This window comes from Scyliorhinus torazame, chromosome 2 (genome assembly GCF_047496885.1).
Source record: "Scyliorhinus torazame isolate Kashiwa2021f chromosome 2, sScyTor2.1, whole genome shotgun sequence".
NCBI lineage: Eukaryota > Metazoa > Chordata > Chondrichthyes > Carcharhiniformes > Scyliorhinidae > Scyliorhinus > Scyliorhinus torazame.
The window spans coordinates 344,026,407-344,030,849 of NC_092708.1; positions in this window are offsets into that span (position 1 = coordinate 344,026,407).

Sequence of the window (4,443 nt, forward strand, 5' to 3'; positions counted from 1 at the left end):
GAAAGATAGATGGGGGAAAAAAGAAGGCAGCAGCAGCAGCCCAGGACTTGGGGGGGGGGGGGGGGGAGGGGGGGGGGGGGGGGGGGAGGGATGGGGGGGGGGGGAGGGATGGGGGGGGGGGGGAGGGATGGGGGGGGGGGGAGGGATGGGGGGGGGGAGGGATGGGGGGGGGGGAGGGAGGGATGGGGGGGGAGGGATGGGGGGGGAGGGGGAGGGAGGGATGGGGGGGGGGGGAGGGATGGGGGGGGAGGGATGGGGGGGGGGGAGGGGGAGGGATGGGGGGGGGGGAGGGAGGGATGGGGGGGGGGGGAGGGAGGGATGGGGGGGGGAGGGATGGGGGGGGGGAGGGAGGGATGGGGGGGGGGGAGGGAGGGATGGGGGGGGGGAGGGATGGGGGGGGGGGAGGAGGGATGGGGGGGGGGAGGGAGAGGGATGGGGGGGGGGAGGGAGAGGGATGGGGGGGGGGGAGGGAGAGGGATGGGGGGGGGGAGGGAGAGGGATGGGGGGGGGGGAGGGAGAGGGATGGGGGGGGGGGAGGGAGAGGGATGGGGGGGGGGAGGGAGAGGGATGGGGGGGGGGAGGGAGAGGGATGGGGGGGGGGGAGGGAGAGGGATGGGGGGGGGGGAGGGAGAGGGATGGGGGGGGGGGAGGGAGAGGGATGGGGGGGGGGGAGGGAGAGGGATGGGGGGGGGGGAGGGAGAGGGATGGGGGGGGGGGAGGGAGAGGGATGGGGGGGGAGGGATGGGGGGGGGGGAGGGAGGGATGGGGGGGGGAGGGATGGATGGGGGGGGGGGGGGGGATGGGGGGGGGGGGGGGATGGGGGGGGGGGGGGATGGGGGGGGGGAGGGATGGATGGGGGGGGGGGGAGGGATGGGGGGGGGGGAGGGATGGGAGGGATGGGGTGGGGGATGGGAGGGATGGGGTGGGGGGGGGAGGGATGGGGGGGGGGAGGGATGGGGGGGGGGTATAGCCTGTGACAAGGCAGTTGCCAATTAGGGCTAGTTTTCATTTTTGTTATTTAATATTTATTTATTTGCTGTTTTTTGTTTATATAAAAAAAAAAGGTCATTATTATCTGTATTGTTATAATGTTGTTTAAAGGATGCACAATGTACTGTGTTGGTTGACCAAAAATTTTCAATAAAATATTTATTAAAAAAAAAGGAGTGACTAGTGAACAGTGTTAAGAGATATAGTTTAGTGAGCAGGTGTAGTTAAACAATATATATACTTAATCTTATTTATCTGATCTTCAGTTACAGTTGTAGAAGAGTGAACAAATTCATAGTTCTTTATAATCGTTACTCAATAAACAGTATTTGCTTATTTTGAAGACTTTGAGTGTGACTGAACATCAACCATCTGACCATTCTGGAAAAGGGCAAATGAGTAACAAGATATTACCATACATCATATAACACAAGTAGTTAGAAGGAATATGTTAAAAGAAACAAGTGAAAATTGAAGTGGATGGTGTCACACTGGAACAAGTAGATTGGTTTGTCTGTTTAGAACACATGATGAGATAACATGTGATGTGGAAGTTAGGAGAGTGAGACTAAAGTAATCTTGTGAAGATTAAGGATGTGTTGACAATGAGAAAACTCAAGCTTGTAACCAGGAAAAAGCCTCAAGGTGCTACCTTGTATCCACTTGCCTGTATGCCTCCGAAACCTGGGCACTATGTGGAAGAAAATAGAGGTCTTTAAAATGTGGATGCTGAGACATAAGCTGGAAATTGCATGAGCAAAAATAACATCCAGAAAAGAAAATGACAGTATTTCAGCTATTTGATCAGAGCTGAAAAGCTACAGAGATCGCTTATGGAGGGCAGTAGAAAAAGGGAGTTGATCTCAGGCCAAGTTGAATGATGGATGTCAGAGTGGCTGTAGACAAGCTTACAGCATATGTGAGGCAGACAGACAAGCATGGCATACCCTGACAGCAAATTTACTGGCATAAGTAGATCCAGTTGGTCATTGGAATTCAAATATCCTCTTTCAACATTATTGTTCACCTATGGGGATTATAACACTAAACCCCAAATTCCCACATCTTGTAAATGGCTTGTATCTCCCAACTACTTGTGCAGGTATAACTGCTTAACTTGATTTTTTTTTTTTTGCTTTGTCACTGCATTGAGAAAGTTTGCCATTAAATATTCTCATTCTGTAATTTCTCACTTTTCTGTATTAAGCTGAGCATTCCACTTATTTCTGCATTCACTTTTGCCTATTTTATGCCTTTGTTTGCTGCTGGACTCCGTTAGGCATTGAGATCCATCCCTTCACGTCCTGGCACCTCAAGGACCCATACTTGCCAATCTGAAAAAAACATTTATAATTTCCTTTGCAATCTACCTTTCACCCATTCCTTGAATAAATTTAGAAAATCAACTCAAAGGTTGCTGATGCTTATGCATCAGTTCTGAAATAAACACATTATAAGCCATTTACAAACACTCCAGCTACAATTGTATATCCTTTGATTCACTATTGGCTATTGTATATTTTTTCCTTTGTTTTTTCATGGGATGTGGGGTTTGATTGTGTCCCTAATTGCCGTTGAACTGAGTGGCTTTACTAGGCCATTTCAGAGAGCTGTTACTGTGGGTCACACAGGCCTGACCAGGTAAGGATGGCAGATTTTCTTCCCCAAAAGATATTAGTGAACCAGATGGTAGTTTTATGGTCACCATTACGAGACTAGATTTTCAAATCAAGATTTATTCATTTGAATTTAAATTCCATCAACTGCCATTGTGGGATTTGAACCAATGTATAGAACTTTAGCCTGGATCCATGGCTCACTAGTCTGGTGACGTTACCACCTACTCCAGCATTTCCCCTGCTGTTTCTGCAGTTGTCAATGTGCTCATCCACCTCTGATGCCTTTACCACCTCTGAAACATTTGCTGTCTCCCACCCTGGTTATTCCCACTAATGAGGCTTACAGATTTTCCCGCTCAAGCCTAAGGGGTGCAAACTTGAGCATACTGTACATAATTGTAAGTTAGGTAGTTAGGTGTTAGGTGGATTGGCCATGCTAAATTACCCGTAGTGCCCATAAGGGTTGGGAGGGGTTATTGGGTTGCGGGGATAAGGTGGAAGTGAGGGATTAATGTGGGTCGGTGCAGACTCGATGGGCCGAATGGCCTCCTTCTGCACTGTATGTTCTATGTAATTGGCTTCAGCCTCCGTGCCAAATCTGTCTAAACCATATCGAGCATTATCTGAGCTCACTCTCATTCTGGAAAGCAAAACCGTAGCTTTTTTTCTCCAACTGCCCCTTTTTTAAAGTGTTTTTATTGGGTTTTCACATCTTTTTCACAATTCATAAGTTACATATTACAAAACCGCGCCAAAAAAAAGGAAAACAAAAAAGACACTGAAATCAGCACATATACCCTCCCGCTGTGGCCATGGGCCCCCTTTAGTCTGCATAAATCTGTTACAATCCCCAGTATGGCCAGAGCATATATTTACAATTGCCTTCTTGAACCCTTGCTCACAATCCCCTTATGGCCCAACAAGTGCAAGACGCTCATGGACTGCTATTTCATTAAAATTAAGGTTTACTTTCTTACTTTTGTGAGGGATGAGGTTTGATTAAATCATTAGAATGGGCCACAGGATGTGGAGATAACATTATGAGAGATACGGTTTGATTAAATCATTCGAAGGGGCCATTGTGAGGGATGAGGTTTGATTAAATCATTAGAATGGGCCACAGGATGTGGAGATAACAGGATGTGGCGAGCAACTAACGTTAACGTGAACATGCAATGTAACAGATGGTAGGCGTACCGGAAAGAATGTGAACCTCGACAACCTGAACCGATCAGGCAAGAGGGGAGGGGACTGGGGCGACGGGATTAGGATAAAAGGGTTAGAACAATTGCCGTAGAGTGTGCTTCTCTAGTGGAGGCACCCGACTCTGCAGACTCGAAACTAATAAAGGAACTTGCTTCTACGACTTTGTCCTTGGTGTCAGTGATTGTGAGCACATCCACATCTCACACTTTCTAATTGTAAAATAGAAAAGCTTAAGAATTTGGATCTAGACCTGCCTCATTAATGCCTTCTGAAATATTGGCAAAGGTAATTTGCATCTTCAGTAAAGCTCGGGTGAAGGCATTGTACTTGCCGAAAGACGTAGGTTAGAGCAGTGATTTTCAAAGTGGGGATCGCGACCCGCGGATGGGTCGCCAGATGGAGTAGAATGGGTCACCAAAATAATCCCCAAATATCGCCTGACCATGTTTCCCATTTTCTCTCAGTAAATTCTCACTGCATTACAGTGTATGACCGCGCGAGGCTGATGTTGAAGCCGGTTCCGTGGACTTCCTTGTCTCTGGTCCAGTGTGTTGGGCAGTTTGCAGTCAGAGACCTGTAAAATTCTCTTTGGGTGGCATATCATGCTACTGTGTTCAGCGTCAGGATC